We start from the raw sequence: 22574 nt of genomic DNA, 5'->3' as shown, positions 1-22574 counted from the left end.
TTTTTTTTTTCCCTCTTCTTCTTTTAAATATATTGAAGCCGAGTGGCAGTACTACAGCCATGCTGCTTGCTTAATGCTTATCAGACATAGAGATGTGTTGAATGAGAAAGACATTTCTCTACTTAAAAAGAAGGAAAAAAAATAACATGAAATGGGAAGAGTGGTTGATCCACTTTATGTTATACCTGGTTCAAAAAAGTAGATGTTGTAATCTGGAGCATTTGCACTCACGCCTCTGCTGTTGATCGCTCCCAGATACACAAGGCTTGCTTTGATACACCAAGAAACTGAGCTATCACCAGCTTTTATGAGAGCACCTGATATCACTGGCTAATTACAGAGACTTGAGATTGGTTCTGAGCAAAGACAAGCAACAGCTGGGATATTCAAACCTGAGTGAAGTAATCCTTGTGTACATAATTGCCACAACTGAGACCCCTAGGAAGATGAGACCTTATTTCTTGACAGAACCCCTAGAAAAATGAGTCCGTATGTTATCAGTGCTTTCTGAGCTAGTGCAGCAATGTTCTGTCTTAGTGGAGCTTCTGAGTATCACTGGGAAAAATGAAAAAATAGTAATTTATAGGAAATAATAAAAACAAAAACATAGCCACTCTGATGATACTTCACTACCCAGAAGAGCATGTTTTGCTATACAGCAAGCCTGCTTCTCTTCTGCATTGCCTCGCACCTTTAAGGTTGGGTGAAATTACCTCTTGTATCAGGATGTCCACGAAAAATAAAAGGAAAAAAAAATTCCCTCCCCTCTTCACTCCTTCATTGTCTGTACTGCTTGTGCTGCGTTACTAATTAATCGTGATTATTGCTGGTTATCCAGGCAATGTGGATATTTACAGTTTGTCATTACAGGGGTACAGATAAGATATTATAAATACTTAACTTTTCATATGTTATCAAACACTGATTTATAGCAGCTTTATTGTTTTCTGCTGCTGATTAGCCTTTGATGAGATCTTGTAGTGGTGTTGGCTTACACAGTCTACCCGAACCCCCTTGCCTTTGCTTTCAGATTCACCCATGCTGTGGAGAGCAGAATTAGGCCTGTTATTTATTAGATTTTTTAATACGGCGTAACTTCTCATGTCTTAGAACTGAAAGAAGCAGCACAAGAAAATGTGAGATTTCTAAATCATCAGAATTGCTCAAAGGCATGTAGAATCCTTTTAGTTTTGGCTTGGGTTACTACTTGCTTTTGATGTTTGCATCAACCCAAAACACTGATTACTCCTGTAATTTACTTTCTGTAAATGAAAAGGCTAAAATTCATTAGCATAAACTGGGCTTCTGGTGAAGGGCAGGTATACAGTCATTTACCTCAGAGTATCTTTAGCCAGTTTTTATTTCTATCTATCTCAGAGTGCAGCTGTTTTAACTATTAAAATACATGTATGAGTTCATAGTGAAGAGCTGGATGAAGAGTATACTTATGTGTTCATCATTAACCCAGTTCTTAACTCTAAGGAAAAAATGTTTCCTTATATAAGAAAGAAAGGGACAAAAAAGACTATTCACTCTATTCTATTAAAGCTCAACCCATTCAGAAAACATTTCCCTGCGGTCAGAATCTAATTGCTTTCTGAATAACCATTATGTATTCGCCTTTGCCCACTGGGCCATTCCAAACGTGACATTCTTTAGAGGGGAAAAAATGACATCCAGCTGTCGTATGAATTTCTTTTTTGCTGGTATATACCAATATTTCTTCCAATGGCTGTATTACAAGAAAATTGAGTTACAAATGCAATAATTCTGAAGATGTCAGAATTAGCATTTACTGTGTAACCTTAGTTTATGCCCTTTATGCCCTTTCTATGGGTTATGATACAGGTTTTCACTGCATGATTTCATGCTCTCTTTTCTGTATGTTGTTTGCTTTGTTCAGTGCAAAAGACAGATGATGTCTGCTGAATGATCAGCTTTAACACTTTTGCTGTGCAGCTCTGGATGGTACTCCCGTGGTTTCTGTTTAATGCTGCACTGAAGTCATAGATTTCCTCTTGGCCCTTCTGTGGTTCTCAGAACTAGCATTAATATTACTGAGTTAATACCTTCCCAGAGATGACTATGATTTCTAGTTTCTACTCAGAGAGAAGTCCAGATAAGAGAGCTGAAGCCTGAAGAAGCAAATATCAAGGTTATACAGTTGTTTTGGATTTCCATTTTGAGTCCACAAGAAGGCTAAGTTTCTTTGGATTTCTTTACATGTGCTGTAGATATGAACATATACCCGTGGCGAGAAAATAAAGACCAGCTGAAACACGGTAAATTGTCCTTTCAGTACAGCCCCATCGCCATTGTTTCTCCTTGCACAGTCCCTTTCTGTCTAAACCCTTCCATCTGTTGTCATAGTCACCTAAATGCTATTTCTTTGATTATCAACATCAAGTCACCACACCAGTGTCCTGGTACCAGCTGGGTACCTAAGAAGCCCTGAAGCCCTTGGGGAGCCACAGTTTTCTTCTCCAGGGAAAGTCCCTGAGAGCTCCCCATCCTTCATCTCCCTGTAGCGTCTTTCTGTAGCCGACATGTACTGACAATTTATCAAGAGGCATCACAGTAAACTCAGAACTGGAGATTTTCTGGGACTGTAAGACGGGTTGTAGTGGAGATAGCTGGAGTTTTGCTAGGGGACAACAAATCTGGGTATCAAGGCCAATTTCTATCTCCCAGCAAATCCTGCAGTCTGGGATGGGATATGTCTGTTAGGAGACGGGTAGTATGCTTTAGCATTTTTATTCCTGAATATCCAACCATTGTATCCATCCGTTCTGATAGCTGCTGAGATCATTTGTCTTTCTTCTCAATGTATCTTCGAAGGCTGTGGTTCCATGCTGGTAAGTAGAACCTGCTGGATCATACTAGAGTGTGGACACACTAATACACTTTTGTTGAATTTGCAAAGACTCCAAAAGTGAAGGTTTGTGCTGCTTTTTGGCCAGCCTCAGGAGAACAGACATCATGCAATGCAACATACTGCTTACCCTTGCTACATTAAAATACAAAAATGCTTTTGGTGAATGTTTTTGGTCCTGTTTTTCAGGACTAGCAAACTGAGTCTTTTTATTGGTTCAGTGGCCATCATGAGATGTGCATGATGTCTGAGAGGCCATACTGGGACCTCAAACGCAAACTTTTCCATCTTGTCAACTCATAGTTTGGGCTTTGCCAAAGCAGTCCCAGTGAATTTAGCCTGAGAAATAGAGGTATATAAATAAAATCAGTCATTTTATTGATTTGGTAAGCTCTTTCTCTTAAAACCCATAATATGTTCCTCTATAAAATGCACATTTTTAACCTGAAAGATAAGCACCTACAAAACTAAGGTATGTAAAGATGTCAGCAGGAGATCAACCTTTTTGAAACTTCTAAATAAGTCTGACTTTAAACCTTTTTTTTCCCTGAAAATATAGGTCTAAGTTTAAATGCTGGCTCCAGGCAAACTGTTTGAATTGTTCAACTATCTAAAAATATAGTTAAAAGGTGCATGTGAAGAGACAAGAAGCTGAAGTAGAAGCAAAGGAAAAGACAGAATGTCAGGGCCTTTGGGAAGCTGTAGCACAAAGGCTTCACAGATGTTCCCTTCAAAGAATTCTTCATCTCCCTGCCTCTTGGTGCCAACATTTGTGTGGAAGGAGCACGCTGAATTCTTCCATGGAAGTTAAATAAAGACATAATCTAAAAATAAAACTTTGTGACCAGTAGACCTAGAGGCAACGAAGACCAGAAAGATAGAAAACATTAGAATTGGAAAAGCTGTTTTGCTTCATACAATCGTGCTAGTAAGCGAATAGGGGGAAAAAAATATAGTGCTGTTTGAAATAGCCCCTAAACACAGAAGACCTTGCAAGCACCTTAGATTTTTCCTTGCAAACATGAGATAGCAGATGGTAAGACTCATTTTCTTGGGCGCTGGGCCTGCCTGATCAGGAACTGAGGAAGATAAAAGCAGAAGATTGCAGCAGTGACCCAAGGGGCAAGGCTGATGAAATGGGCTCTTGAATTTTGTTCTCTGAGGCGAAGAAGATTTTGCAAGGCAGATCACCTGATTCCTTGCTCCATGTGCAACCTCTTTTCATTCGGTCACAGGAGGACTGAGATAGTTTATGTTGCTTTATAAATGGCTTTGAAAGATTTCTGATCTGTTTTTAATTGGGTTACCATCCAGTCTTTCCCTGCTGTTCCGCATGAAATATTGCTTTGTGACATACATTTCCTCTTCCTTTCTGTAGAAAAGGAAAAGATGAAGATCAAGTTATTTCTGAATAACAATGTCTAGACTCCATCACTGGACTCCTTCCAAAAATGTCTAAATAGGTCATGGTTTAAGCGGGTGCAAACTGGCACAGCTGTGTTGTTCTGGCTGTCCTAACTGGAGCAGGTGAGCATGTAGCACATGTTAACCTACGCTCTTCTTGGTCCCTGTGTTCTGGCAAAGATTTTTCTGAGCTTTGCTCAGGCTTATTTATTTATTTTGTATACAGGGTGATGGTTTAATGTGAGAAATAATGAATGGGCTGTAAGTGCATGACCCGATGTCTACACTGTTGCTAGCACTTAATCTTCAGCCTTCCACGTAGGCTTTGTTTATGTGCTTCTTAATGCTCTACTCCTGTTCTTACCTCTCTGTTGGACTGTGTACTGTGTGAAGTATATTTGTACCTGCAAGTTAAGGAATGTGTGTAGAGGTTGTTCAGGATTGCAGAGAAATTGCTGCAAGTGCAGCATGCTACTTGTCCTTCATGCCTTCTCTTTTCTTCCTTCTTCCTCTTCTCACCATCCTCAACAACCTTTGGTTTGGAGACGACAGCATCATCAAGGAGTTGTGAATCATCCAATCTGGGGAGAAATACTTCAATGGCTTTTCATAATCACCTTTTCTGTCATCACTAAACTACAGAAGAAACAAAATACTGTCAGGATTTACCTCCACACTCTTGTAAACAATCTGATCTTGCTGTTTGTCCACTGTTGAAATAATGAGGTGTATATCAGGCTGTGGAGAGATGAGCCCAACCTCTTTGCTCAGAGTTTTAGATTTACTCCCTCTCATCTTAATTCATCTTAATACATGTTCATGGCTGGCATTGCGCAGGTCTCAGCATGCAGTGCTTCATCACAACCTTGCTAACTCCACTTCAGTTAGAGGATGAAATCCTTTCCTTGTTAGCTTTGGAAAGATTTGGGTTCTGTTTGAATGTGTTTTGTATTAAAAAAAAAAAAAAAAAAAAAAAAAAAAGGAGGGTAGGTGAGACAATTGTTGCTGACACAGAGAGTGCTATCTCAAGATACCTAAAGGCATTTTGCTCAGAAAGACGCAAAATGCAGATTTCCTAATCTCGATTTTGTTCCAGATGATGTCCCTGGTTAAGCAATTGAATATATTTTAACTCTGCAAACTGCTGAAAATGTAGGAAGCTGAGAAAAACTGTGTGGGCCAGCAGTTGCCTTGTCACAGGGGGGCATGGAGTGGGTGAGAGCCACCTGTGGCCTTACTGCTTGGGACCGAGGACCGTGATGCTGCAGTGGAAGGAGGCATGTTGTTGGGAGAGTCGGTGGTCATTTATACACATATATATAACTAAAGTTAATACTTCTGGTCGCAGATGAGCCTTGTGCAAGGAGGGGAGCGATTTCCCCCCCTCTGTGATTCCTTACAGCTTAATAAATAGTGTGATGGAACGTGAGGGTGTGTTTTTTTTTTAGATGCCTATAAATGATAATGCCTGGAATCCAGGACAAAAAAAGATTTTGTGTCCACTGTGTTCCCCATTGACCACCACTGTTGCCAGTTCACCCTCTTCTTTCAAAGCACTCGCCTTTGGAAGGGGTTTGCTCAGAAGCTGTTCCTGACTTTTCTGCGTACAAGTATGTCAGCAGGCCTTTCTCTTCCCCAGTGCCACAGCACAGCACGTACAGGAGCCAGAGGCTGCACCTCGCTCTGCATTACCCTGTCTGAACTTCGTACCCTTGCTGCAGCTGGGCCTGCCCGGTCTTGCTCCTGCCTACTCACCTTGCCTTTGTCCCAGTCCTCTCCTCCATCTCTGAGCTGCCTTCTCCTGTCACGCGTACGCCTACTCAGGCGTGCTGTGTGCCTCCTTTCGGGTTTTACAGTCAGGAAGCTGAGGCCTGGGCTTCTTCAGGGATTTCCAGACTGGGGAAGAAGGATTGCACAGCACTTCCCAGCGGTATAGGGGAGCAGGAGGAGGTGCCCGGAGCTTCCCCAGAAGGCAGAAGGCCTCTGTGCCCTGGCTTTTGGGGAGTGCAACCTGTGATGCTGCGGGTGGGCAGTGTGAAAACCTCAGGAAGGGGAGGTCACCCTGATCCCTATGTTCAAATGCACGCATGGGGCTGACCCTTCCCACATGCCCTGCTCCAAATTTCTCCTTCTTTGTAGATCTCCCCAACCCTAAACACCCGCAGGCCCCTGAACAAAATCAACAAGACCTTTCCTCTTTCCCTCACCACAGCCCCAAATCCATCTGGTAAGCCTTCCCCTCAAGACTTTGCGTGCCCACTTCTAATATCTCGAGCACCTCTGGGTGTCCTGCCATGCCAAAGTGACATTTGCCCCTCATGTCAATTATCGCTGACAGAGACAGACAGAGGCAGCCAGACGCCTTTTCTGCTCCTCTTTCCCCTCACTGGGTTTGTGCCCAGGGTGAAGTTCAATGGCTGCTGTGTGTTCCTTGGAGCCCATCAGCCTGCAAATGGACAGAAAGAAAAACAGAAAACCTTTGAACTGTTCTGGCTGCCCTGCAGGCTATAATTTTTCATGACAGTACAGCTCTTTTCTATCTACAGAGCACTCCCCTTGTCTTCTAGTATTAAAGACCAGAAGGTGTTTTGCTCTAGATAGGCTAAAAAATCAAGAGTTTGAGGGTATCTGTGCTATAATTTGAGCTGTGGCTCCTGTCAATGTTTTTACAGTGTAACTTTATTTCTTGGAAGTTGTTCATTAGTAGAGTACATTTTTCTGCATTTCGGTCTCCAGTGGTTTTGCTTGTTTGTTTGTTTGTTTTTATTTTTTTTTCTTAAATATTTTCTACAAATTCTCTCACTGATGTTTGTGGAAAAAATGGTTACAAGCATTTAGTAGTCAACGCTTGAGCTCTTCCTACTGAATATATAGAGTTACATTAGCCTTAAGTTCGACCTAGTCATGACTTAAGGCACTTCATTTGAGGCTTTATTCAAGCTGTTCATGTGGCTTCAAAATTTAAGTGAACCTTAAAATCAATTGATGGTTGAAAATGGAGACATTAAATTACCCGGGAACCCAGGCAAGTGCTCCCATTCATTCCCAGAGGCATTAATGGGAAGTCAAATACACTCAGATCTATGTCTAATGTACCTGGGCAGCGGTGTGTTTGGGGGGAAAGGAAGATTCTCACTTTTAGCCTAATGGCCACCTGAGAGGGTAACTTCATAGCTCCCACTTTCTTGAAGACTGTTCTAACTATTTCCACTTATACACAGAGAAAACTGCTTTGCAGGTGTTTGCTTTGTCAGGATGCAGGCCTTTGGTTTTGTAGTACTCTGCACTACATGCAGAAAACTTTCTGTGGATGTTCCTGACAAACAAATCCATGTGCAAAAATATCCTTTAGCAAGTAAAACCATTTTCTGGTGAGGAGAAAGAGTGCTAAAAATGTGGCCAGAAATAGCAGCATTTATGCTGAAATTGTTCCAAATAATCTCACATAAGGTCTCATACATAGGCCAAGAAATAAGCTTCAAAGTGTTTCAATAAACTGTTGGACAATGTTTGCAATTGAAGACGAACCACTGGATTTACTTTGGGAAACACAGCCCTACCTCATGTGTTTTTAATATGTCTATCACCTTTGCAGGCATTCCTTCACAGTATTTTCTTCATAATTTAAGATTATGTTTGTAAACAGGAGTTAGCATGAATACTCTAACTGGAGACACATTTAAATTCCAAGGAAGACACCTGATTTACGTGCATGGTAGCTATTTATGTGATTACACTGGGTTATGTAAATGTGTTTAACTTGTAAAAGCTGTCTTTAGAGAAGGACCATTACCACTGGTTAGTCAGTATTGTGGAGAGTGGATGTGAAGCAGGTCCCACAACTGCATTTTTTCTCTTCCAAGACTGGAGAGAGATCATCATCTGCCTGAAAGCAAGGCATCATAAAAGCACTATGCGCTCTGTTTCCCTGCCTGCTCTTCCAGGGTCCCTCCCTGCTTGCCATCGAGTTCTTTCTACTCTTTCTGCAGCTCCTGGAAGAATGGGATGTGGCTCTGAGGTCAATTCTTGATGGCGTTCTTTATGTGCTGAAGGTATATCTGCTCATCATCGTACACCAAGACTAGTCTGTTACTGCACTGACACGCTCTATGTGTGTTGAAGAAATTAAGAGATGGGTTTGGGAAATAATTGTGTCGGTGTTAGATCAAATTGTAGAAGAGTGTTATAGCAAATCCTATAAAATATATCAAAAAAATGCTAATAGCTGGGACTGTTATATTTTCATTATTTGTATATGTTTTATATAGATTGCTATGGGATATGTTCAAAGCATAATTATTTTCTTAGTTTCTTAAGCTTCATTCCTTCCTGTACTGTCTTAGCAAAGTAATTACCTCAGCCCTCTTCCATTCCCCTCAAAACTTGGTTTTAGAGACCCTTTCCATTGCTAACTAAAAGCCAGGGTAGGAAGGAGTGGTGCTTAATGGGATTTTTGAAAGGTGACTAATATCTAATTGCCATGGAAATTGATGCGATTTAAATACCACTAAAAATCCCTCTCCAAGATCTGTCTATGTCTGCAGTGAGGTAGATGCTTCATAAAACCTGGCCCATCACCTCTGCAAAGCTACATCATATTTTTCCATATATATATAGGTATATTTCCATCATATATTTCCTATTTCCAGGCTTCCAGTTTGGAAACCCCAGTGGGATGAAAGGCATTGAAGCCTCTCCTTGGTGCTTACTTTTTCATTATAACGATGAGCTTTCAAACTGTGAGGGAAGCGGGATGGTTTCTTAGGGGGAAATTGCAGTGTTTGAGATGCTTCCCATGCCGCTGCTCTCTGCGAGGTGGGGACTTCCTACGGTAGGAAGAGGATGGTCACAATCCCAGCAAAATAACCCAGCACGGTGGACAGTAGGTGGGCTTGGTTGGTGCAGGTGGAGGTGCAGCTTTGGCTGGTGTCCTTTGGTGAGCTGATCTACAAGACTTCCCTCCACAGCAGGCACTGGAAACAACCGCTTAGCCCCTTGCTTTTGTTTCCACTCCTGCTAGACTGCAAATTCCTTTTGCTCTGACCCAGGGTAAACACACCTGTGTTCTCTTCTTGCCTTAGCATTTTATTTTGCCCCAGCGAATAACAGCAAAACAGAAGAGAGAGCTTTGTGATTCAGGAAGCTGACAGTTATTAAAAGTAAATTTTACAAGAAGGCACAATGGAGGAAGGGGAATTCTGACTAATCCCTGATATGTATGGAATGTTTTTTATATGGGAATAGAACAGGGTTCGGTGTTTCTTTAATCACAGTTTAGAAGTTTTGTTATTTGAAAATAATTGTTGGTAGTTGTTTTATTTTTCCTAGCTGGGACAGTTTTGATTGACAGGTCTGGAACAAACAGGATTGCATAAACATGCAGAGGTTTCCTGGTAAACTGGCCAGCTATGGGCTTTGTGCTGATTTTTATCATAATTGAAATTCTCACCTGACATCTGTGCTAGCACATCGTGTAGTTTGCAGTAATGCTAACATAATGTAATGCTAACATAATGCGCTCCTGCCAAAAGTTCTCCAGCACGTCACTTTGGAAGGAGAGCATGCAGCCATCCTGAGCTTCTGCTGGCCTACGGATGCAGCAATGAGAAAAATAAGAGCTATGATTTAGCAAAATATCACAAAAGCCGGATCAGCCTCAGCACTACTACAGGTTTGCCAACTTACATGGGTTTTCTTTTCGAATGCTTATGAATTTAATTATAAAGTCTTGTCATTTTCATGTGGAAATAGTGTGGGCAGAAGTGAGCAAATGAAAGTATTGGCTCTATGGTTCTTTCCTAGTTTGTTTGTTCATTTTTATTTGTATCTATGTAAAAGTTCTATTCACTGCTTTTTGATCATTATTGGGTATCAGAAGAACTCTTTGGAGGACAAAAAGGCAATATTCCACTGCAACAAGTCTATTATTTGAAATGTTTGTTTGTACCCGAGAGAAAACCTTTGCTTCTCAGTTTAGAGGAATGAAACATCCTCAGTGCTGACAGTAAGAATGGAAAGGACATCTGTGCATCGTGGCAACAAAGTCATTACGAACAATGGAGACCTGCAGAAGATCTTCTAAGAAGGATTATTTGTGGTGACAGCAATCTCCTGACATTGACCCGAGCTTCTTCCCCTTGCAGGTAATATAAAAGCCATTTGGGACACCAGCTTGCGTTTACAAGACAGATTTGCAAAAGCCTAGGAGGCTGTTTTACCGCCTCCATCTGTGACTCTATTTCTGGCTGGAATGATATTTCATGCTGGTCACATAGGAATAGAGAAAGGAGAGACGGCTTCCCACCAGCTCCTAGCAAAGTGCAGTTCTGGCCTGATGGAGGCATCTAGCCACCACGTATGCTGGTAACAAGATGGTATTCTGGGTGTATCTAACAGATCTTTCTCTAGAATGGTTGAGCTTTTGGACAGCCAGATGTGGAATAAAGTCCTCAAAACCAGCAAAGACCAGACAGAAAAAAAATAGCTGTAAAATTACAAGGGGTGCTTTGGTGCTGCTGATGTGTTTCACAATGCCATATTTGAACAGCTAAATACTCTCAAAAGCCAGTACTTTGGAGCCCTTGTTTCATTGCTTATTAGTGAAACCAAAGCTCTTGGCCCAGATTCTCAGAAGTATTTGGGCATGTTGGATCCTACAGATCTCTGTGATCAGGTAACTCAGCTGCAGCTGCTTTGGAGACTTGAGCTGTCACTTTTGAGAAAGCAGACTTGCACTGTTAAGAATTTTACCCATTATTTATAGAAACAAAGAATCCTTTTAAAAGAGAAGCACCTCATTCCTTAGCACAGGGCCAAGGGTGCTGTTGTTCCCCGGGGTGAGGGCTGCTCTGCCTGTGCTGAGGCTGCTGAGCAGGGCTCCTTCCTCAGCCGACCTGCAGCAACCCCAAATCAAGGTCAGACCCTGGCATTCGAGTAGCCCTGTGCTGGGAGATACCTGCCTGAGGCAGCAGCTGATGTTTGCGTTCCTCATTCCTGCCTATTTAGAAAGCAGGCGAGCAGTAATAAGCTTTAAAACAATTCTAAGAAGTTTGTATTTGCAAACAAGCTATGGGAAACTCTGATTTCAAATCCAATATTTACATTTGTTTGTTTGTTTTCGCAGAACACACGGCTGTTTACACCAGGAAACTAATAAACATATTGTAAACAACAACCATCAGAATTATTCTGTGGGACTTGAGGGGCAGTTTGTAACTCCATAGTCACTGGATTCATTCCTTCTCCATCCTGTGCAAATCTGAGATGCAAGAGGCTCTTAAACATTAAGTCAGAGCTGTGTCTTTACATTCAGAGTTTTAGTGCTTTCTATTTTATTGTTTTCTATAAACTTGGTGTAGGACCCTTTCTAAGCACGTTTCTGGCCTTTAGTAAAGGACAGATATGCAGGAAGAGGTTGTGTGGTGCCAAAATGACTGATGGATGACTGACGTGCATGGGAGCTTCCAGTGCTCATGGAATGGGACCCACAATGTGCGTAACCTAATGAATGATATTGCATGCTTTCTGTGATAGTACAAAATCCTGATGTCCAGGCATTATTTTGAAGGAGCTTTAAGTCGGTCAAAATCCTCACGGAAAGTGTAGGCAATGATGGGTAATAGGACTGGTTAATGACTTTGTGATAGAGACTCCTGCTGTGTAAGGAACTTGTCACTTTTTTTTCTTAGGTTCCCATGGGATATCCTGTGATGTAGCTTTCCCCTTCCTCTAGGAATTTAATTCAGATGTTTTTCCATTTTAGAAACTTCAAAGCCTCGCACTGTTTCTATAACAAAAATAAGAGTTGCTGTGTCAGCAATAGAAATAACATAATCTGATTTTCCCCTCACCCCCATTCATTCGGGTCATACAACAAATTTTCCAGTATCGAAGAAGGGTGATGGAGCACATAAACCCAGGTAATTAGGACTGATCAGCATGGACCGACAAAAGTGAAATCATGCTCAACCAACGCATGATTCTACAATGAGATGACCAGCTCAGTAGATGAAGGAAGAGCAATGGATGTTGTTCACCTTGAATTTAGCAAGGCTCTCAATGTTTTCTCCTGAGAAGGAAGGCTGAGAAAACTAGGAGTATTCATCCTGGAGAAGAGAAGGCCCCATGGGATCATATCAATGTGCATCAAGACCTGACAGAGAGGGAGTGAGGAAGATAGGACAGACACTTCTCAGTGGTGGTGCCCCGTGACACCACCAGAGAAATGATGGGCATACATTAAAATATAGGAAATTCTATGTGAACATAGGAAATAACTTCTTACTCACTTGTTCGGTAGTCAAACACTGGCTCAGGTTGCTCAGAGAGGTTATGGAGTCACCATTCTTGGAGATACTTAAAACCAAATGGACATAGCCCTGAGCAACCTGTTTTAATTGCCCATGTTTTGATCAAGGATTATACTAGATGGTCTCCAAGGGTGCCATCAAAGCTCAGCTGTTCTTTGATTCTGCAGGGGGGGCACATCTATACATAGACATGTTTGAACACACGGATAGTTTGACTGCATACACTTAAAAAAAAAAAAAAGAAAAAAAAGGCTTACAGAGAAAACACAAATATCATACTTGTCTCAGGGGAGTTAAAAAGTTTTTTTTTTTTTTTTTTTTTTTATAACAGACCTTTTAGTGTACAGTATCAAGAAGTCTGTTCAATGTATTTTTATTTGAATCCTTCAAAACTAGTTGAAAATGCACATTATATTGAATGTTTTGTATATCAGATAAGCAAATTGAGCTGGACTTCAGTTGCCTTACGATGTCCCTCACCAGTCTGTGCTGTTCTAGCTCTATGTTGTCTTGGTCCACCCATTCTGCTTAGCGAGTTTTCTATGTCATGTTTATTGAGTACAGGGAACTGCACTTCCATCTGGGACACTCAGAACTGCTGCAGAAAAATGCCATGAAGAATATTCCAACTTAATATCTATATAGTGCTATAATGATAATCAATGACAATAAAAGCCACCTTTTGCTCTTTCCTCCGATGACTAGGCACCAGCATCTTACTTGCTTCCATTGCATCTTCCCTTCTCTGACAGCGTTTAAGCCTTTTTGAACAGCAGCCCGTGGAAGAGGATGGGTGGGCGGATGGATTGTCTACTGAAATGAGTAAGTCGTTTATTGTGTAATAAATAATTCAGCACAAATCATAACATCTAGCTACACTTTTACTTTGAATCTGTCTTTAAACCTGCACATCCTATATTTTATTAGTTCAATCAGCTGCAAAGAATGATACACAAGTGGAACAAGATCAAAGGCTGTGTATTATTTCACTGTGTAAGGCTGTAATAGAGGCACAAAGAAAAACGATTTTTCCTCTTCAGTCTATCGTATCATCTTGTACCAAGGGGAGTAAATGAAGGCTCCTCCCTGCTGCCGAGTAAAAACTTCAACAGGAAAATGATGAGCTGAGGATAAGGAAGAGCTGGCACATGGATTCCCCGTTGTAAGGAAGTGCTCTTGATTTCCATCACATTCTAGGGTCTGCTGTCAATCACCAGCAGGAGCTGGGATCCTGAATCCACCCCTGTTTTGGGCCAGTTAGTGCAGCTGAGTCAGATAAGCTTGGACAGTCATGGGAACATAGATGTTATAATTGTTTTCCTGAGGAGTCCCTGTGACTCAGTTTTTATTATCTGTATTGTGTTGGTTAGGGTTGGAGTCAAGAAGACATTTGACCCTGAGCTTAAATTCAGTCCTGTTCAGAAACAGGGCTTTGTGCACTTAAACATTTTCCTGGAGCACGGTGGTTTTCTGAGGTAATGTCTGTGGGCAGCCCATGGGCGTTACTGGAGAAAGATCCTGTTGGCTTTTGGAGGCTTGGATTCAGTTTTCTCTTCAGTAATGTCAACAATGTGGGCAGCCCTGGAAGGCCCGAGGTGAGTTAAGCCACCTCTGTTGTTTTGCTGCAGAGATTGAGGCCATTTAAGTGTTTCAGGGGACAGACAGCAAAGAATCAATGACAGTTCAGGCAGTTGTGGAGGAGATAAAAGTTTCCTTTTCGCTGCTCTCTGGCTAGGAAGGTGATGGCAGAGGAATGGTGACTTTGTGGAGGGCTGGAGGAAGAGGAGTGCTGCTGTGGTAGAGAGCCCAGCCAGGTAGCATTGTTCCAGCACTGCATGGGGGCACAGTGGGGAGGGAAAGGCTCAGCAAGACCGGGGCAATTCAGACCTGAAGTACTGCTGCTTCACTGAGACCTTTAGTATTACCAGTAGAGCTTCCCACCAGCTCCAGGTGCCACTTCTGCAGTCCTGGAACCCACCTAAGGGGTGACAGTGCCAGCCAGCAGCCTGTTTGCATCCATCCCTGCTGCCACGACATCCCACTTCTCAGAAATCAGCTTTACAGGTGGTCCACAGAAGTCCTGCCCTACCTAGGAACCCAGATTTTAAACACCCCTTGATACCACCCTGTCCTTTCTCTACAGCATGAAGTTGTGGGGTGAGTTACAGTCTTTCTGCCTGCGTGTCGCTGCTCCTGCCGAGAAACCCAGCAAGCAACACGCAGCCAGGACCAGCCATGGCAACAGTAGATGTACAGTGACCTACTTTTAACGCAGCTTATGTAGCCTTTCTTGCTGCTTTATGCTTGAATGGCAGTATTTGCAACAAAAGGTCAATTTATGGCAGCCTTTTATTGCAAGGCTCTTTCGCTATAGTCCAAAGTTATAATGACAAAATGCTCCTCCAAGTACAATGAGGACTGTGAAAACCAGCCCCACTTTTTATGTAATGCTTTACAGTTTATCTGTTTCAAACAGCTCTTGGTGCTAAACTAATTTTTTTGTTGTTGTTTGCTTGCTTATGAAAAGAGCTTTATTACTTGCATGAAGAGCAATAGATGAATGTCTGGATACGAATAGAAAGGCTTGGCCATGGGTGATTTAAGTACAACTGTAAGAAATATTCCTGAAGCTCAGCAAACCCCTGCACATGGAGTCTGAACCACAGCAGTCCAGAGAAGTGAAAAAGAGCATAGCAAAAATGAAATGGGAACCTGGTCCCTGCTACGGGAAGGCACCAAGTAAATCTGATGTGACCTGAGCACACAGGGTCATAAACAAGCTAAGACAAATGCAGGAGGAAGGACAGTGTGACAATAGCTAGCCCAGAGGGCTGAGACACACGGTTGAGTTCCTACATGTCAGCTGCACTGCAATCGCTGGCTGATTCATGCGCTTAGCCCACGGCAGCCGGGAGGTGAAACACATTACGCTAAGCCTCGGTGGAAGAGGGTTAGATGAATGTGCTTTCCTAGCTGTTGGCAAAGGGGTAGGAGCGTGTACGTGAACAGTTACCACAGCTCAGCTAACGTGCGGGTATCCCCCTCTTGTCGGAGCTTTCCCATTAGGAAATGACCCCGATCCCTTTGTAACGAGGTCTAGCCTCGTGCAAACAGGAGCTGTGCTGTGTTTAGGGGAACCTTTTCTTGCTGCCAGCCCAGGGAGAGCACACAATGAAGCAGCGTCTCAGGTGCCGTGCGGTTCCTCTGTAGGTTTGGTAACTCCTTCACAGGTCTGAACCTCAGGCAGCTCCCTGCCACCGACAAACATTGCTCATGGGAAGATGTCCCAAGCCAGCACGGAGCCTTGATGAGCCGAAAGGGTGGCTTGCCATAAATCCTGGGCGATGGCAACCTGTGTCAAGCTGTCCTAGCAGCATGCCAAGAACCGAGCCCCAGGATGGGCAGAGCCGTGTTTTTGTCTCTGCTCAGCTGTCTGCCAGATAGCAAGAGCAGCCTTGCCAAGGTTGCTCTACAGCTTCTACCGCTGCCAGTAATCTGGGTGATCTCTTATCTCTCCTTATTTCACTGTTTATAGCCATGACAGCCGAGCCCTAGACAATGTGTAATGGGTGAGTTATGTTAGAAGCTGTCGAGCCAGTGCTGATTCTGGAGCAAGGGGATCGCTAGCCGAATGCTGGAGCTCAAAGCACCACGGGTGGAAATCAGCAGGGGCAAGTGATTTGAGAAATCATGTCCCAGCTTCAGGTTACTCATTCCTTGCACTGTCTGCTGTTTGGGACTGATGGAGGATTTTGCCTGGAGGCTGTTGAGTGTTACTGATTATGAGACAGCCACAATTTCAAGTGAAAGGCTTGTTAGTCATCTTTCCTTCTATCTCATGTATCATTGTGGCTAACAAACATCTTGCAGCTGTCTCCCAGGATGCTGGGAAGTTACATGCTCTCCAGTTTGAGCCTTCTGCTTCTCCGTGTGCTCCCTGTGCTTTCTCTGGGTTTGCTTTGGTTAGGACTCTGGCTGAAATGACTCTCTGACAGCAGTTGGAGAAGGAACTAAGAAATCATATTTTTCTTAGCTGGGTTGACTCCTGAGCTTTGGCAGGACCAAGAAACTCTTCAGCCAGAATTGAAGCTGCTAATATAATCAGTTACTCCACAAAGAGCATCATTTTTTTTTCATGCAAACGTATTTGCACAGTCCTTTCTGAGTCTTAATTACTGGGTGGTTCTAAAGATAAAGGTGATTAAAAAATATTATCCGTCATAAACTGACATCACTGTTTGCATCAAGAAAGCAGGTCCATATTTCTGTAACGTGAAATCTTAACTCAAGCCATCACTGTAGAACTGGCTAAGCTGATGTTTTGTTTTTAAATAAACATGGAGATAGTTTATTTTAAGAACCTGATCTGAAGCTGGGCTGAACATCTCACGAGTCCTTTCCTGGAAAGTGCTCAGTATATTTCAGAATCAGACCGGCTGAAAGAATGATGGGCTATGAAAACGGTGCCTGGATGTATGATTTTTCTCAGCTACGGTCATTACCACATCCTGACTTAGGGTGCAATATTTGCAGCACTTGCTGCTATCAGCCTATCAGTGACACCAAGGCATGAGCGTTGAAACAGAGAGAAAAATAAAGGGAAGGGAAAATCTCTGAGTGGTCAGCAGCGAAGACAAGTGACGCAGCCCCCCTGTTGGGTGTCCTCTCCAGTGTGGCAGGCTCCTCCCGTTATCACTTTCCATAATAACTGCAGGGTTTTCATTAGGAGCTGCTCAAATTCCCTATGGGGAGAGCCCGTGCTTTATGCCAGCCTGCAGTGCTGTTGGGAGCACACTGTGATCACGGCGGGTGTTTCATGCTGGCTGGCTGCTAAGCTTCGCATATGTGTGGTTTTGGGCCCCCTAAGAGAAAGCTACACCCAAGGGGAAAGGAAGGGGGGAGGCATGAGTCTCACCCCAGTGGCATTTGCTTCCCATGAGGACCCACCGCAACGACAGCATCGGGGTTTGCAGGTTCAAGGCCATGAGAACAGCAGCAGAAAATTACTGCCCCAGCAGCTCTGGAAAACACTCCTGAGGCAGCTTGGGAGATGCGAAGCTGCAAGTGAAAGGGAGGCTACAGGACCGCAGCTAGAAGGTCCTCAGCACTACGTGGGCTAAAGCATCTGTGGCACCGTGCCACGATGAGGACAGCCCACAGCCCAGAATGGGGCCCACAGCACTGAGGGTGCTGAGCAGGGCATTGCTAGGACAGCCTGAAAGGTGGAAAAGAAAATCGTCTTTGAAATCCCACCTTCCTCCTGGGCTTAGGTACCTATGGAAAGCCCAGATTAGGTGTGAGCCTGTACCCTGGGACATTTTGGCTGTGCCTTGGCTGCAGGGTACTGCTGATCACTTTATGGCCCTCCATACAGCTGAGCCAAGACTGGGCTGGGAAGAGGCAGAACACCCAGCCTGTGCACCCATGTCTCCATCCCATGGAAACCAGAGAGTGGGAGAGAGTGGAAGGCTGCTGCACACCTCGGCGTCCCTTGGGCAGACAGTCAGGAAGAGGCAAGAGTGATCACCCAGCCTGGGGATTTGCAGAGCACTCCCACACATAACTGTAATCCTCCCCCAGGGGAGAGATTGCCAGCTCATTTCTTTTTTTCTTCCTGAACACGACTGGAACAGGTAATTCCTTCTTTTTGTATAAAAGCCTATTAGTTCAAGCACCCAGAAGTTACAAGACCTGCATTTCACACCCTCAACCTGAGAGCTTTCAAAGCCACTGCTTCCTTTTCCCTGTGAGCATCTTCACAGGTTTGGTGGGGTTCAGTGAGAGGAGGAGATGGTCCCCTCTCACCATATCCCCAGTTGTAGCTGGGTTATGGTGTGAGCAGTGTATGCTTTGCCTGTGCAAGAGAAGGCAAGCAAAGGAGGTCCTGCCTCTGTGGCACAATGTTTGGGCTCTTCTGGGGTGGGGAATGAGGCATGATGGTTGGTGCTTTCTCCAGGGACTTCCCTCATCCTGCTTCATGGCATGAAACATATAAATAGCACGAGGAGTCAGGAGCAGAGCTCGGGGCTTGCTCGTCCTGGGGGCAGTGCCTGTGGCTACTTGCTGGTGAGAGACTTCTTCAGTGGTCTGTCTTTGCACACAGAAGGGTCTGGCTTCAGCAGAAAGGGTAGGGAAGAGTCCGCCTTGTCACCACCCTGTACTTAGGGAGCTCCAAGGCTGGCAGCTGCAGACTTTCTGTTTGACTCTTCCCTCTCGAGTTGCAACCTTTTGTAGACAAAGCCCAGGTTTCTGAGATGTGTTTGTACACCAGCTAGAATAACACTGCCAAGCACCTTGCTATTATCTGGTTACTGTCATTAATTACTCAATTAAAGCCGGTCATGATATGTTAATGACAAACCTTATCCTGATTTCTGAGGAGAGCCGAAAATAAGGTTAGTTTTTGTAGCTCTGGTCTCATTAAAGCTTCATGCCATTCTCATTATAATGTGATTTTTGTGACTTAATCCATTATTTACCAAAGGGGAATTCTGAAGTAGACAGAATAAATTTCCAGTGTGAAAAGGCTACTTGGATACTAATCTCTGAACCAATGATTTCTCACAAGGAATTGCTTTAGAGCCTGTCTCGTAGCTACTTTTAAAATAAGACTATTCAGAATAAATGTCTAAGGGATGAGTAACTGGTTTGGACTTTGCACATGCAGACATTAGATCACCGTGCCCCTCTGCCTCTTGGGGACGGCTTCCCTCTCACTTCCAGGCCACCAGAAAATGTGTGCTGAGCAAAGGCAGCCTAGGTCAGAGAGCTCTTCGCATCCACTGCTAATTGGCGAGCTCCTTAATTAGTGTTATAAGGGTTCTGACACCAGGCAATGTCTCAGTCCTACGCCCCACTTGTGATCCAGTGGGGCTCTTCTTTTTATTCTGTTTCATTTTAAACAACAATGTTTTCTCCCAGGAAGTTCTAACATTCGTGAATCCAAGGCTTATTTTTCTGTCTCGTTCAGAACACGGGATCTTGACGAACACTGCTCTTCCTGATCTCCGCCGGTGGGTTTGGCTGTGACTCAGCGTGAGCCATGCAGAAGAGTCAGCGCGGCTCCCCTTGCTGTCTGGCCATTCGCAGAACTCCCTCACCACTGAGACGTCTTCGTGGTTTGAGACGTCTGATGGGACTGCCATCAAAAATTGAAAAATCGGGAAATTCCCATTCTGTTTTGACATCAGACGTTGGTTTAAAATGCCAAAGCACAGAGAACAAAAACCCCACAGAGAACAAAACCCCACAGAGATACAGGAACTGCTCCGCAGCTGTTGTCAAGGTAAATGCACGCAACATGGAGCTGCGAAGCAGGGTGTTTGTAAGCTGACACTACAATTACACATACCTCAATTTTTCCTTCCAGAGGCAGGCTCAGAGGCTTTCAATGAACATGCGTCTTCACAGCCATCATATTCTTCTGCTACTTGGCATCTACAGTTAGATTTGTGGATGTCTGATATGCTCCTTGATGAATAGGAAGAGTTAAATGGTCTTGTTTTCACAAAGATAAAAATTAGCCCCTTGTTCTCTTAGAAGGTCCCGTATTTTCCAGTGTCTCCACGTTTGAAAGTCCAACCTGACACCTTTTGGGTCTGGTGTTTAGTGCCCCTGAAATTCGTAACTCTGAATGATGTTCTGAAGCTGTAGCTATTCAGGGCTTGGGGTAGAGCAGATGCCTGGAGTTGATCATGGAGATTGAAGCACCCCTCTGAAACAGGAGAGAGCAGACTAAATCACATCTGGTCGTTGCCTTCAAACCTGGCCATTAGCGATACCTTCCTTTCACTCAGTACCAGCATAGCTGGAGATTTTGCCATCTGCTCTCTTTCCTCCAAAAACAAGTCAGCTTCATTTTACCTCCCTCGCAAAAATGAACATCATAAAGAAAGCACTTTGCTGTACTGGTTTGCAGTCCATTATGAGGCAAAATGACCTACAACTCCGTTTCCTTAACCAAATTTGCCATTGCCTTGGCAGTGATGTGTTTATAACCTCTAAAAGGTATCTGAACCAAGAAATACATCAACTGTGGCTGTGGCGCCAGAAAGCCACATCTGTGTGCTGAAATGCTGCCCTTTCTGGAGTCAGTATTGTAGGATTTTTGGTGTGGGAACGCTAGTAGCTGCACCTTGCTAAATCTCCAGTCCTTGCCTATACATCAGGTTCATGTTGTTTTAGCTTTCCGAAAAGGTGAATGTTGCAAGCCTCTGTGCCCTGGCCACCTCCAGCAGGAGCACTGATATTCCGCCCACCCAGCTTGCTCTCTGCCACTACAGCAGAAGTTGGTCTTTGCAGGCCCTGTGAACATGTTCCCTTTAGGATGAAAACATTCTCTGGGATCTGTGTGTCTCATTAATCCACAGCATTCGCTATCCACAGAGGCTGTCATTCCAGAGAAAGGTTCCTCCCTCCTCCAAGCAGCCCTGGGATAAGATCCGTGTGCTGGGTATCCTAAAACCACTTCTCTGGAGGAAGAAGGAGGACTTCTGCCCATCCATCAAGACCTACTCATGGATTACCACCAGGAGCACTCCCTGCTTACGTGCTGAATGCCTGCATGTCCTAACCTGGCCCACAGGCCTGCCAAAGGAAAGTTTTAAAGTCTAGCAGTATCTGGGATGGGATGTAGACTGGCAAGGTTATAATTGCACCCACATGGATGAGGATGCCATGAAATGAAACATGGCAGCTGAGAGACAGAAGAAAGCAAATGCTGATGTGAAGACTGCCCTCCACCACCTCTTTCCTCACCCAAAATACAATAGCAAGGTGATTTGGGGGAGTACTCATAGTGTAGGACTACTCACAGACAGAAGCTCTCCAAGAGCAGAAGACAAACAGAGGTGGCTGCAAATAAAAACTGAAGTAGGGGTAGATGAGGAACAATAGAGTGGCACAGTTATGGTCAGACTGAGAGCTGGTATCAGGTGCAATAAAAGGCAATTAAAAGTTAAAAGAAATGGAGCTAGATTTTTTTTTTTTTTTTTTATGTAGGGCCCGATCTGGTACCACTTTGATATTAAAAAGGGGGGGGGGGGGGGAGGAAAGTGTTTGGTGTGTGTATTCAAACCAGGCTCCTTTTCAATTAGACAAAAATTTTCTCTGCACTACAATGACTCACAGGCGGCAAACAAAGAGGAAAAGGAGAAGAAATAATCACCAGGGAAGGGTAGTGCACACACAAACAAAAACCCCGGAAGTGCTGCAGCTCCACGGGGCTGAAAGAATGAGTGTATATCCTGTGATGCACTTGGCTGTTTGATGGTGGTTTTCCTCCCGTGTTTCTGTTTCAGTAAAATTAGAGGCACAAGGTTGGAGCTCCGGGGATATGAGTTCAGCTTCTGATTCTGCAAAGCTTCCTGTGAGGCATGGGACAACTTCTCTAATCTCTCCGGGTCTCACCTGTAAAGCAGTAATAACATTCTTTGTCTATTTAAATGACTAGTTCTTCCGAGGGGTTTCTACTGGGCCCCAATGCATCATTAGGCTCTCTAGCTGCCACTGCGCTATGAATAATCGTGTTTATTAATCACAATAAACACGTCAGTGCTGTCAGAGCGTGCACAGAGCAAGCAGAACAGTGTCTGACAAGCACATCCTGCCATGTAAAACAGATAGCACAAAACTCAGGGATGGCCCAACTCTTCCTGTAGGCAAAATTGGAGAAAAAGAGAAAAGGTGACTTTTATTCTAACAAATGCCACAGTAATATCTTGGGTGGTGTGTCCCTCTCTAACGTGCCAAGGTAGCTCCTGACGTTTGCAGGCTGCAGTAGTGAGGGGGTCTCAGAAGTGTGAGGCCAGTCCAAGATACATATAATAGCAATAGTGAAGCCTAACTTTAACATCATAACTGAAATTAGCTAGATTTACCAGTTAAGTCTTCCCCAAGTTGCTCTCCTCTTCTTCCTCCATCACCCAGGTCACCATTTTGGTGATGAGGTGACGAAGGGCAGAATTTAGGCCATCCAGGCTGAGGGTCTG

At 43.8% G+C, this 22574-nt stretch overlaps 1 long non-coding RNA gene across 1 annotated transcript; it reads left to right on the top strand.

Annotated features, from left to right (window-relative positions):
• The first annotated feature begins 2127 nt into the window (after positions 1-2127).
• On the top strand, positions 2128-11811 carry LOC118162601. Its single transcript, XR_004748528.1, has 3 exons — positions 2128-2282; positions 10254-10419; positions 11400-11811. It is a non-coding gene; the product is annotated as an uncharacterized LOC118162601 (long non-coding RNA).
• The last annotated feature ends 10763 nt before the right edge of the window (positions 11812-22574 follow it).

This window comes from Oxyura jamaicensis, chromosome 2 (assembly GCF_011077185.1).
Source record: "Oxyura jamaicensis isolate SHBP4307 breed ruddy duck chromosome 2, BPBGC_Ojam_1.0, whole genome shotgun sequence".
Classification (NCBI taxonomy): domain Eukaryota; kingdom Metazoa; phylum Chordata; class Aves; order Anseriformes; family Anatidae; genus Oxyura; species Oxyura jamaicensis.
Note: the sequence above shows the minus strand (reverse complement) of the source record. Positions and strands in the feature narration are given on the sequence as shown.